Source organism: Callorhinus ursinus, unplaced genomic scaffold (genome assembly GCF_003265705.2).
Source record: "Callorhinus ursinus isolate GAN/ISIS: 27379988/994484 unplaced genomic scaffold, GSC_fseal_2.0 scaffold27, whole genome shotgun sequence".
NCBI lineage: Eukaryota > Metazoa > Chordata > Mammalia > Carnivora > Otariidae > Callorhinus > Callorhinus ursinus.
Window position 1 is genome coordinate 3,710,090 of NW_027397089.1, and position 14,290 is coordinate 3,724,379.

Below are 14,290 nucleotides of genomic sequence, written 5' to 3' on the forward strand. Positions count from 1 at the left end.
AAGTTCTAATTTCTTAAGTAATCAAAGACCTGATAAAGACAAAACATAGAAGCTTTGGTTTTCTGGGCAGATAAAGAAAAAAACCCCTTTGTTTACATTTTCTTATCAAGAGCAGACCAACAATCCAAGAAAACTTTGTCTTTTTGACAGAGTAAAGCAGAGTTTCAATCTTATACCAATGTACTTTTAAAATCCATTAATTTTAATCTTAGTCTCTCCTGACCACATATAAAATTCTCTTCTAAAGATTTCCCTTCACAAGCCTTCTGCAACTTTCTTTTGCATTCAGATTTTGTTTAAGCCTTTTTTTTTCTTCTCTAAATAACTAGTCTCATTTTAGGAAAAAATTACCTTCTTTTCCTTCAACAAAAATGTACTCTCATTCCTTATATCTTTCTTACACATCTCCTGCTTTCCTACATACAGAGCTGCTTTCCTTATCATTTCCATCAGTCTTAATCACATTTAGCAGAATTTTAACTCTTAGAAACCTTAGTTTCCAGTGAAAAACTAAGTAGTAACCTATTGTGAATTACTACACTAGGAGTCTGTAGACTGGTAAATTTTTTAATACATTTCATAATTTTTAGGAACATGCATTTTTCATTTTTCATAGTACAATCTTTCAATAAGGCACAAAGCATGTTTCCCAACAGACCCAAGTATCTTTAGTTTCTCTAAAATACAAAGTCAAAGGCAGATAAACCTTATGTTTAGTAATTAATGTTTTGGTATTTTATCTTGTTTGGAAAAGACTTTAAGATATCCAATGAATTCAACCCAATTTATCATTTACCTTTGCAAAACTTCAAAGTTTCAGGTTACCAAAGATTTTGAGAGCTCTCTTAACAATTACCCGTGAGAATTTATGAGACAGACAAAATTAACCATTATTTTAAGCCATCTTTTTGCTGACAAATTATGACAGAGATAACATGAGCTTTTGACCTTTATTTTTTTTTAAAAGATTTTATTTATTTATTTGACACAGAGAGAGAGACAGCGAGAGAGGGAACACAGGCAGGGGGAGTGGGAGAGGGAGAAGCAGGCTTCCCGCTGAGCAGGAGCCTGATGCTGGGCTCTATCCCAGGACCCTGGGATCATGACCTGAGCTGAAGGCAGATGCGTAACAACTGAGCCACCCAGGCACCCCTTATTTGACCTTTAGTAAACCTTGGTAGAATAAAGGTTTTATATTTAATGTTGGTAACTCTAAAGACCTATCTATTTAGTTAAATCAACAAACTTAAGTTAGCTTTAATATCAACTGTGGCATCTGTGTCCACTAAAAGTCAATGTTTGTTCCCTATTGTCAGTTTTTACCTGGGGTACCTGTGGGGAAATCTAATGTGGGCAGTTTAAGTCCAGGGGAGCCCCTGGGCCTTCAGGGGGAGGGGAAAGATAATGGGTTGATATAAATGAGAGGTCATCTAGAATGGCCGCAGAGTCAGATGGGCAATGAAACTGAGCAAGACACATTCTACAGTTTTTGTGGAGACTGGGAATTGGGGGACAATGCCATTTGGGGGACAATGCCAATTGGGAGACAAGGCCTGCATATATGGGAACTCTGACCATTTGGAGGAGTTCTGACAAAAGAGGTCAAGCTAGAAAGTAATATTATAAGAAAGGTTCCATGAAGGGGCCATACCTCTTGATCTGGGAGTTTGTACTGAGGCCAGGAAACATTACATAAAAAGATGAGACATCTCAGGCCTTAGGGGTCAAATTTGTTGCAGTTTTTAAGAAAACAGCCCAAGGGTGAGTTCAAAGGAATACAGGGGTTTGTCACTTAGTGGGAAAGACTGGCTGCTGATTTCCATCCCACCAAAAAGAATGGAGCTCTGACTCGTGGTTGTGATTTCAGTCAGGGCATTCCACTGACCTGAAAAAGGACTGGACCTTATACAGGGCAACTGACTCTACTGGGGTGTCCCACCAAGGAGAGAGTCATGGCAAATGTCAATAGTAATCCCTGCTGGGGCATCCCCTGCAGAGGGAAGGCTGGACACTCAGTGGCCAAACTGGGTTGGAAAAAGGAGGGGCAGGACTCACCACTCAGACATGTGGGAATGTGTTTTCTGCCTATAGATCAAGATGGCGGCTGGATCCACAGGAACAAAGGAAAAAGGGGGCCATAAAGTGGCTGAGAGTCAGCCAGTGTCAAGAAAGGGTCCCAACTGAGTCTATAATGTGTGCAGATTTGCCCTGGATGAACTGCAGAGGGAGTGAGAGAGGGAGGGAAAGTGGTCTTTTGTCCTCACAGGCATGGGTAGTCCAACCTGTTCACTCAGACCTTTAGACCACAACGGGGAGCTGCCCTGGCCAGAGACCATCAGCTATCTGAGGAGTGCTAGGGTTAGACCACAGAAAAGCCAAAAAAAGAAAGGAGAGGGAGGGAAGGGTCCCTCTGAAAGGCAAGGGGAGAACTCCCTCACCCTTTCAGACAAGGGTGGTCTGGCGGAGTCCCCCTGGGTTTGGATCCTCACTGAGGAGTAACCTTGGCCAGAGGTCATCAGTTCTCCAAGGAGTACTAGAGTCAGTCCACGAAGGGAAAGTCCTAAGAAATTCCTGAAGAATCTGGGGAGAGTCCCAGGCCAGCCAAATGTGGGGTGCTCAGATGGCGTGGGGGGGTGCTGGCAGCACGAGCGGTGAAAGAATTCATCCGAGGCAGAACAAAAGAGATGAAAGTTTATTGAATACACTGCAAGAGAGCAGTGGGCGGGACAGCAAAGGAGAGATTGCCATGAGGAGGTGGGGAGGGGCCACAGTTATAGAGCAGAGTAAGGCTATATGGGGACATAATAGAATTATCCCTTTTTTGGTAATCTTAGGAACTGTGCCTGGTTGTATGTAGCCCATTGGTCAGTTAGGGCCTATGGCTATTTTGAGGTGGGTTGCTTAATGAGCCTGTTTGTATTCAGCTTTGTGGTCTCAGTGGGCTCTTTTGCCTTGCTCAGGTTTCCACTGCTCAAGCCTGTTGCCTAAATGCAGCCCTGACAGAAGGACCTAGAGGGTACATGCTAAATGAAATAATTTAGTCAGAGAAAAACAAACGCTGTATGATTTCACTCATATGTGGAATTTAAGAAACAAATGAACAAACAAAAAAGAGACAAAAAAACTCTTAAATACAGAGAAAAAACTTGTGGTTGCCAGAGCAGTGGTGGGTGGAGGGCTGAATGAAAGAGATAAAGGGGATTAAGTAAAATAAGTAGTGAATAACATTTTAAACAGCTTTGAGGTTTAATTCACATATCATTGAATTTACCCACTGAAAGTGTGCAATTCAATGGTTTAAGCATATTCAGTTGTGCATCCATATCACAATCAGTTGTAGAACATTTTCATCACTTCAAATGGAAACCATGTAGTCTTTACCGTGACCCCCCCAATCCCTCCACACTTTATGGCATACTTTGTGACTGTCTTTGTTCACTTAGCATAATGTTTTCTTTCTTTCTTTCTCTCTTTCTTTCTTTCTTTCTTTCTTTCTTTCTTTCTTTCTTTCTTTCTTTCTTTCTTTCTTTCTTTCTTTCAGATTTTATTTATTTGATAGAGAGTGAGCGAGCGAGCACAAGCAGGGGGAGCGGCAGGCAGAGGGAGAGGGAGAAGCAGGCTCCCCACCGAGCAGAGAGCCTGAAGGAGGGCTTGATCCCAAGACCCCGGGATTAATACCCCAGCTGAAGGCAGACACTTAACCAACTGAGCCACCCAGGCGCCCCAGAGCATAATGTTTTCAAGGTAGTTTCAGGTCATATGAGCACTTCATTTCTTTTTACTGCTGAGTAACATTCCATAGTACAAATTTACCACAGTCTGTTCTGTTTTGTCTATTCACCAGGTAATGAACACGTAGCAGAGTAGGGCAGTGTTTGTCCTGATGCCTGTGTTTATGTTCTGCTTCCACCATTTGCCATCCATGTGTTTTTTGGACAAACCCTCTTCATCTCAAGAGTCCTCATCTAGAAGTTAGGATTATAATACTATCTTGCTACAATCTTATTGTACAATGGAATGTTTAACAAAATAGGGGTATAAATATGAGGGGGAAAAAAGCAAGAAATCACACTGTGAGAAATATCTTTCAATTTTCTTCAACTTCATGCAATTAAATCGAGAAGAGTCTTGGTTTGTGCCAGTAGGGTTCTTCTTCAACATCTCTCTAAAACATTTACAAGATGGGAAGAGCAGGTAGTTATCTAACTAAAATTTTAAAATGTTGTTGCCTTTGGCATTTGGTAATTTGAATAAACTAATTATTAATGCCACCCTCCTGAAGGCCCTTAACCCTGAATTTTGCTCCACTGCCTAGACTTCATGCCAGGCTCAAGGACAAGGGGTCACTTACATTTTCTTTTCTATCTTCTGTCTCTTTAAACATAGATGGAATTGTCCTTGGCCTCAGGGTAAACAAAATCAAGCTATAAAGTGAGCACAGCTCTCTAGCAAAAGATTCCCACTGATTTGGCAGAAAATTAAAGAAGGGAATATGGAAGGACAAGGAAAGGAAATAGTCATGTGTTTTTCACTTTCCAGCAGTGTGAAATCATCCACAAAGGGGCAACCATTTGGTCAAGTGTTTACATGGTCCTTCCCATTGCCACTACTATGGAAGCAGGAACAAGCTAAGACTCACACTGTGAACTGTAACAGCCCAAACAGGTGGTTTTGTGGCTCAGGTTATTTACTCTTTCTTGCTTCCTTTTTGCCCATCCTCTATAGGTCTTCCACCTTCCAGCATTCCCAGTGAAGTAGCTTCTCCTTAGGGTCTTCTAGGAGAGTGAATGGGCTTCTCTTAACTGGTGGGAGTATTGCTAATGGGGTGCACCCCAGGCAAAATGTTGTCTTACATGCTCCAGTTGTATCTTAAATTTTTGTGTCAATTTGCATTTTATGCCAACATTCACTCCTATTTGTTTTCATTTTACATTTATTTACCTTCAGGAAAAAAAATTTAAACTTTTTTTTTCAAATCTTTTGATCGGATTCATACACTAGAAAGATGCCACCAATGAATGGTCTGTGATCCCAAACTTTAGTAGGAGTCAAAGAATACATAGGGATTTGGGGTCAGAGAGCAGTGACTTCATCCTGACCTTCCAACCAGTCTGATGGTCAGTTTGTGACTATCTGAGATAGATAATGTAGGCCCTGGGATACAGAATTCAAAGATGCAGTTTTTGCCTTGAAATAAAATTCTAGCTCAAGCGACACCTGGGTGGCTCAGTCGGTTAAGCATCTGCCTTCGGCTCAGGTCATGGTCCCAGGGTCCTGGGATCAAGCCCCACATTGGGCTCCCTGCTCAGCGGGGAGCCTGCTTCTCCCTCTTCCACTCCCCCTGCTTGTGTTCCCTCTCTCGCTGTCTCTCTCTCTCTGTCAAATAAATAAATAAAATCTTTAAAAAAATAAAAAAGAATGCCATTAAAAACTATTTTGTTCTGTAATAATATACAATATCTGCTTTCCACCAAAGAAAAATTAAATGGATGGGACGCCTGGGTAGCTCAGTCGGTTAAGCGTCTGCCTTCGGCTCAGGTCATGATCCCAGGGTCCTGGGATCAAGCCCCATATCAGGCTCCTTACTCGGCGGGGAGCCTGTTTCTCCCTCTGCCTGCTGCTCCCCCTGCTTATGCGCACTCTCTCTCTCTGGCAAAGAAAAAAAAATCTTAAAAATACTAGCTCAAACCTGGGCAAAGAAAGATCATAGGAAAACACTTTTTATCCAAATAGCATTTATTAAGCACCTACTACAATGCCTGGCACTACTCTATGCAGAATCATGGTCAAAAGTACAGACTCTGGAATCAGACCTACTGAGTCCAAATCCCAGTTCTGCCACTGACTGGTTGTGTGACCTTAGACAATGTACTTTACTACTCTGTGCTTCCATTTCTTCATCTATAAAAGGAGGACAATAAGTAGTACCTACCCCAGAATATTATTATGAGGACAAAATGAGTTCATATATTTTTTTAAAGATTTTATTTATTTATTCATGAGAGACAAAGAGAGAGAGGCAGAGGGAGAAGCAGGCTCCCAAGGAGCAGGGAGCCTGAAGCAGGACTGGATCCCAGGACCCTGGGATCATGACCTGAGCCGAAGGCAGACACTTAACCATCTGAGCCACCCAGGTGCCCTGAGTTCATATTTTTAAAACACTTATGGGTAGTGCCTAGCATATAGGAAATGGTATATGCATTTTGTTAAATAAATAAAAATAGGCACTGAGAAACAAAGCAAAGTCCTGTTCTCAGAGATTTAAATTCTAGCAGGAAGAGAAATAATAAACTAATAAACATATTATATAATAAAATATTGTGACAGATATTAAGAGGAAAAATAAATCAGTCCCAAGGATGAGGGTATAGTTTGGATAGTGTGGCCTGGGAAGGTGTCTCTGAAAAGTGACAGTATTAGGGTTCTCCAGAGAAACAGAAGCAATATAGCTAGCTAGATAGATAGCTAGATAGGTAGATAGGAAAAGAGAGAATAAGGGAGAGATTTATTATAAGATATTAGCTCTTGTGATTATGGAGGTTGAGAAATCCCAAGATCTGACATCTATAATCTGCAGATGCACAAAAGCTGGTGGTATAGTTCAAAAGCCCGAGAGCCAACAGCCAAGGGTAGAGTCCATTCCAACTCTGAAGGCCTGAGTACTGGGAGCACCAAAGGCAGATCAATGTCCCAGCTCATGAAGTCAGGCAGAAATCTCATTCAACCTTTCTTCTACTTTTGTTCTAATAAGGCCCTCAACAGATTAGATAATACCTACCTACACTGAGGAAGGCAAACCACTTTACTCAGTTTACCAATTCAAATGCTAATCTCTCCTGGAAACACCTTCACAGACATGACCAAAAACAATGTTTAACCAGATACCTGGGCATTCCATGATCAAGTCAAACTGACACATAAATTTTAACTATCACAGTGACATTTGGGAGTGCCTGTATAAAGGGTGTCAGGGGAAGTGCACCATGTACCTATCTGAGCAGATACTGTTCCAGGCAGAAAGAACAGTGAGTACAAAGGCCCTGGGGTACAGTATTTCAAACATTCAAAGAGCTGCAAAAAAGCCATTGAGACTGGAGTGAAGTAAACTTATATAGCTGTTCCCTGAACCCAAAACAGCACTTAGGGCTCTGAAAGTGGCCCTAAATACAAGTTATTTGAAATAACCTAAGAATTAATCATTGTCACCTTATAGATGGTGGGATCTGGGGTCATTTTAAATATCTTTTGAATTACCCCAATTTTCTCCTATAGACTTAATCTCTTTAGAATTAGGGGATTTAAAACACCCCACAACTATTTTTCTTTTAATAGTTGAAGAATTGAAGGATGAGAACTTATATTTCCAGATGTTGCAGAAACTTAAATCTTGGTTGGTTTTTTCCTACTTCTGGGAGTCCTGGCACCAGCATGCTGAGACTGATAAGCCTCCCTCGTTTCATGAAGTTGCTAACTGATGAAGTACAAGGACTTTCTTATCATGAACAGGCATGCAGGGACTAGAGGACATGGGTTAGGGGAATAGTTCATCAGAAGTGATAAGCCAAGAAAGCAAGAAGCCACCCAAGAATCTCCTCACTCAAAGGGGCTTTCGGAATTTGATCTTACATGAAAGGTCCAGAAAAGTGGAACCCCTTCAAGTCATTCCACCTAGATATAGTCATAACTAAGCTGTAACTGTAACTAATTTGTCTAAAACTCAGCAAAAAAAAATGTTATTTTACTTAGCATACTTTCTTATATTGAAAGGACAATGATGAAGAAAAGTGAGTTTTAAAAAATTGATTCATCTGTTCTACAAATATGTATGGAGAAAGGCACTGTGCTGTGCAGTAAAGAAAGTGCCTCAGAGAACTTAGAGCCCAGTGGGAGAGACAACATGGAACAAGTATGCAAATAATTATGTATTTACACCTGAGGTTTGTGCCAGGAAGGAAAAGGCAGAGTGCAAAGAAAACTATGAAAGGAAGACTTACTCTAGACTGGAGTGCCTGGGGATGAGTCCTAGGAAGTGCTATCTAAGCTGAAAGCTAAAGGATTAGACTTAGAGGAGGAGAAGGAAATGCTGAAGAGAAGGGGAATGTTCCAGGAAACAGAACTGCAAATGTGAAGACCTTCAATGTCAGAGGCATCTGGGCGGTTCAAAGAAAGGAGGGAAGCTTGGGTGTTGGGAAACGGTGAGAGAGATCGAAATGCTGAGACCTAAAAATTGACAGGTAGGCAAGAGCCAGAGGATGCAGTGCCTTTTCCCTGTACAAAGGACGTTGAAATTACCTTCGGAGCAATGCCAGGTCAATGAAGATCTTACGCAGAGGGCTGGCAAGATTTGTACTCTAAAGACATTGCTCTGAGATTCAAAGTATAAAAAACCCAACCATAGTCTATTTTCCATAAATGACCACATTCAGCTAAAGGAACTAGGAATACTGTAGATGCAAAAGCAGAGGTAAAAGTAACTGTGTAGCTTCTTCATTGAAAAGATACAGTCTTAATCTTGATTACAAATATTTACACTTTATATTAACAGCCTACTAATAATTATTTGGCAAAATAAAAATCTGATCTTAACAATGTTCACAGATTTTTATTATTTTGGTTGGCTCCAAGCAAGTATTGTCATTTTAATCTGGTTTAGATAAGTGAGCAGTAAGAAAAAATGAAGTAGGATTGGATCATAAGATTCAGTGTTTGACAGAGAATTTTATTTGCCTACAAATTGTACAAAAATGCCCATTTTGTTTTCAAAATTTTGTCAACTTCCCACCAGACCACCAGAGAAATCTACTCAAAGTTGGGTTTATTAAATTTACTGCAGTAGAGGGCAGTGCCACCTTGACTCAATTGTGACTCAGGAGGGGAGGTGGGTGGATTAAGGAAGGGTTACGGATTAAGGCTTTGAAGGTCTAGATTCCAGTGGTTTAAAGAAGGTCCTTCCAGGTAGAGACCTGGTTGGAAATGGGAAAAGTTTATGACAGCAAAGTGGGGATTTTAAAGTAATTTTTGATAGCAAACTGTTGTCAGAGAAGCAAGCTCTTTTCCAGGTGAGCAAGGGGTTATCTTAATAGGAGAGCTGTTCCTACAGATGATCTTCCCAGATACACTGACTGGCAAGCATATCCTAAGGTGAATAGTGAAGTTATATATTCTTTACAGTTTTATATTCCTGGGCAAGATTATACTGGAAGAAAGAATTAGGCAGGTAGTCTCAATTTCCACTTTTCCTTTAAAGAATTCTCCTTTTAAAATCCACTAAGGGGCACCTCGCTTGGCTCAGTAGGAAGAACATGAGACTCTTGATCTTGGGGTCATGAATTTGAACCCCACATAGGGATGTAGAGATTACTTAAATGAAACTTTTTAAAAAATTCACTAATACAAGAGATCAATGAAATATAGTTCAGAAAAATAACTGCAGCAAGTATGGCAAAGGATTACTATCTCAATATATGAAGAACAAAAGTAATATTAAATATATATGCTGCTGTATGTTGTTCATATGCTAGAAAGTCTTTAAATAATGAAGACTCAAATAAGTTTAAAAAGTGTAAAAAGTTACACCATGCAAATGCTAGTCATAAGAAAGTTGGAGTGGCTGTGTATATCAAATAAGTAGACTTAAGGATGAGGAACATTAGCAGAGATAGAGATATATTTCACAACAAAAAGAGAATCAATTCAAGAAGACATAACAATACAAACATATATGCACCCAATAACAGAGTCTCAAAACAGACTGTTACATGAAAACAAAAGTGATGGGTGCCTGGATGGCTCAGCCAGTTAAGCTTCTGCTTTCGGCTCAGGTCATGATTCCGGGGTCCTAGGATTGAGTCCCACATCAGGCTCCCTGCTCAGTGGAGAGTCCGCTTCTCCCTCTTCCACTGCCCTTCCCCCCACCCTGTTCCTGCTCTCTCTCTCTCCCAAATAAGTAAAATCTTTAAAGAAAAAAAGAAAACAAAAGTGACAAAACTGAGAGAATTTGAGTATTTCATAATTATTGTTGGTTATTTTGTCACTTTTCTTCTAGTAACTAATACAAAAATGGATAGAAAAAAAAAAGTACAGAAACTTAAAGAGCCACTAAGTGAGCAGTCCTTCCTCATCCTCAATCCCTACACCTCATCAATCACAAAGTCTTGACAATATAACCTCCTCTACATTTCTTAAATCTGTTTCCTCATCCCCATTTCCATGGGTTGCAGACTTGGACTGACTGCCTTCCTTCATTAGCCAGCAGCAACCCAATTTCCCCTTGGTAACCAGGATCAATCACCCAGCCAGTGACCCCTTTTCCACTGCTTAGCATTTAAGTGGCATAAGGAACCCAAAATGGTAGGAGGGAGTACCAGCTACCAAAATACTAGAACTATGTCAGTGTTCACTAGTGGAATATTCTTTCACTGGTCATTGGAACCTTCAAACCCACTGAGCCCAATGATTACAGATTGGGAGAAAATCTTCCTTAAGTGGATTATTATGCTTAAAAACAAAAGGCCTATCAACAAGAGCCAAACTATGGAAAGAGCCCAAATGTCCACTGACTGATGAATGGATAAAGGTATGGTATATATATATATATATATAGATAGATAGATAGATATACAATGGAATATTAATCAGCCATCAAAAGGAATGAAATCTTGTCATTTGCAGTGATGTGGATGGAGCTGGAGTGTATTATGCTAAGCAAATTAAGTCAGAGAAAGACAAATACCATATGATCTCACTCATATGTGGAATTTAAGAAACAAAACAGATGAACATATGGGAAGGGGGTAAAAAAAAGAGAGAGAGGGAAACAAACCATAAGAGACTCTGTACAATAGAGAACAAACTGAGGGTTGCTGAGGAGAGGTAGGTGGGGGGTGGGCTAAATGAGTGATGGGTATTAAGGAGGGCACTTGTTATAATGAGTACTGGGTATTATATGTAAGTGATGAATCACTAAATTCTACTCCTGAAGACAATATTACACTATATGTTAATTAACTAGAATTTAAACAAAAATTTGAAAAAAAATTAAAATTAAAAATAAAGGTAAAAGGCCATGGGAGTGCTTGGCTGGCTCAGCTGGTGAAGCACGCAACTCTTGATATTAGGGTTGTAAGTTAAAGCCCCATTTTGGGTGTAGAGATTACTTAAAAATAATAATTATAATAATAAAATAAAAGTAAAAGGCCATACAATGGAATATTATTCAGCCATAAAAAGGAATGAAGTACTGATACATTCTACAACATGGATGAACTTTGAAAACATCTTACTAAATGAAAGGAGCCACATATATATAAAGACCACATATTATATCATTTCATTCATAAGAAATACCCAGAACAGGCAAATCCACAGAGGCAGAAAATAGATGAGTGATTACCTGGGGCTGGGGGGGGAGGGGAAATTGAGGGACACCACTAAGGGTACCAGCTTTTTTTAGAGATAATGACAGTGTTCTGGAATCAGATAGTGGTGATGGTTGCAATTTGTGAATATACTTTAAAAAAATCATTGCATTGTACACTTTAGATGTACATGTGAATTACATCTCAATTTTTTAAATAAGGAAAAAACTGAATAGAACCATTCTGGACCTCCACCCCTTGGTTCCTGGGCTCACGTATTTGGCTATGAGGGAGATGTCACCATATACTGTCTGCTGATTTAAGTCAGTTATTCATCCTGTACAACAGTACCCCAATCCTGTAAGGTAATTTTCTTTTAGTTCATATAGTAACTGAGTTTTTAGCAGGCCATTCTACCATTTTGTCAAGCAAGATGTTGGCTTGGGGCTTGTGGTAATGTTGGTGAATCCTGTGAGTATAATTCCACTGCATTCCATCCTTCTCTGTAAATATGTTCCTTGGTCTGAGATGACTTGTATGGAACATGAATAGCAATGAATAAGGCCTTCTGTTTAGTGCTGGTAGAAGCATTTGGGGCAGGAAAGGTAAAGCCATATCTGAAATATGTTTCTATGCCCAAGAGGACAAATTGCTCCTCCCTCCATTATGGAAAATGTCCAATGCATCAATCTGCCTCCAAGTAGGTCATCAGTTCCTTGGAGAATGGTGTGCTCTGTAAGGGACTCAGCATGTCTCTGACTCAAAGCACATGGGTACCTAGCAGAGGCAGAAGTGAGAAGTCCATGCAGAGCCTCCTTCCCTGTTGCCATCTCACTTTATAAATGGGCCTATTAAGCAAACAGCAGGGTGGCTGGTGAAAGAGGTTGAATGACCCACAGGACTGGATAAACTATCCATCTGATTATTGAGAGCCTACTCTGCAGTGGATGCCCTCTGATGGGCATTGATATGGGTTGCAGATTTGTCATACCATGCACATTCTGAGAGGTCTTCCACATGATTTTCCCCCCAGATTTCCTTAACACCAATGTGTCAATCTTGTTCTAAGTCTCTGACCAGCAGGTCAACCCATTAGCCACTGTCCATGAATTAATATTGACTCATACATCAGAATGTCTATCTACCTAAGTCCAAAGTTGATAACCAGATGCACTGGCTCCTCAGTTACTTTGGTTCTTGCTTAATAGGTTTATCAAACCAGATAGGGAATTATGTATATATGTTCTGACAGTTATTTAATGTTTTGTGTTTTTTTTTGCCTAGTCAGTCTGTAGATGCTATGAAGGTGACTGAACTAGTGCTTTGTCTCAACTTCACATTTAATCACATCCAAGAATTTGCTCTTACAAAGGCTGTGGGGTTTTCAGTATAAGTAACTCAAAAGCTTAAAAGAATTATTTTCATCTGTTCCTGAAACTATGAAACATATGTTCCTCCACTATGGCAGACCATAGTGAGACTGGCTTTATCACTGTCTTTTAGTATCATCTCCACATAGGACTATCAGATAGTTCTGGCTGGAGTCAGCATACTGTACAAACCAATTCATAAACCAGAACCTTACTTTCCTTTTGTTTACTCCTCATGCAGCCATATGTGTAGACAGAGGAAAGCCAGAGAAGCAGAAAGCCCCAGGTATGACAGAACACTGGGGCGACTTGAGTATATGTTTTAATTATGCCTTAAGATCTGCTCGGATTGTAACGAATATACTATTTTCATTTAACAATGAAATGCTGCAGCACCAATCCAGTTATATATATAAAATATATATATGTGTGTATATATATATTTTTTAAAGATTTATTTATTTATTTGAGAGAGTGAGCACACATGTGCGGGGGTGGGGGCAGAGAGAGAGAGAGAGAATCTCCAGCAGACTTCCCCTGAGTGTGGAACCTGACATGGAGCTCAATCCCAGGACCCTGAGGATCATGACCTGAGTTGAAATCAAGAGTCAGATGCTTAACCAACTGAGCCACCCAGGCCCCCCCCCCAGTTATATAGTTTTGTGAATCAGAGAGCACCCCATCATGATGGACAGTTCAGGCTGCATAGTCGTTATGTCCTAAGTAGCGATATAGGAACTTCTTTTCAAATGGAGAATACTTGTCAGCAAAACAGGGCATGATGCTAGGATTCTCCTAAAACAAAACAAAACAAAACAAAACAAAAAAACAAAAAAAATGGTTTTTGAGAGGCTTCATATACCACAGAAATTCCCGGTACCATTTGGCCCTCTGGGCTATCAGGCCTGAGGGGCAGGGCAGCTTGCACCATAGCCTGCATATGCTATAGAGCCTTCTCTTGTGTGAGGCCACTATAAATCTGGAGTTATGTGAATTACATTATAAATTACTTAGGCCAGCATATCCGTATATAGTGTATGTTGCCCACAAACCCCACAGAGGTTCTTCAAACACTGTTCCTCTTTCTTTGTAGTGGGTGGTACAACTTGTGCCAGGCTATAGTCAGATCCCCAAAATCTCACTAATGTGGAAGTCCTTGAATTTTTGACAACATTTATTTCCATCCTCTGGCATGCATGTTTTATTAAATCTTATAGAATGCTTATTCTTTTCTGTCAGGTCCAATTAGCATAATATCATCACTGAAATGGACCAATGTTCTACAGCATATCAAGATGACAAATTTCACTCTATAAAAGAAAGGAAAATGTTTGAAGGCAGATGTCTAAGCTACAAGCAGGTATATTCATTGTTATATGTCCATGTCCTAGAGGCTGAAAGAATTACAATCCGGAGGCCAGAGAGCAGCCACGTGCTGAGTCAGCCCACAAGGAATCTCAGACAAGGCTTCAGACAGGCCCTACCAGGGTCCCACTGATAACTTGCACAAGCCTATGGGGATCCCAGTGACAGAGAAATACACTTGTGGAAATTTGCCACCCA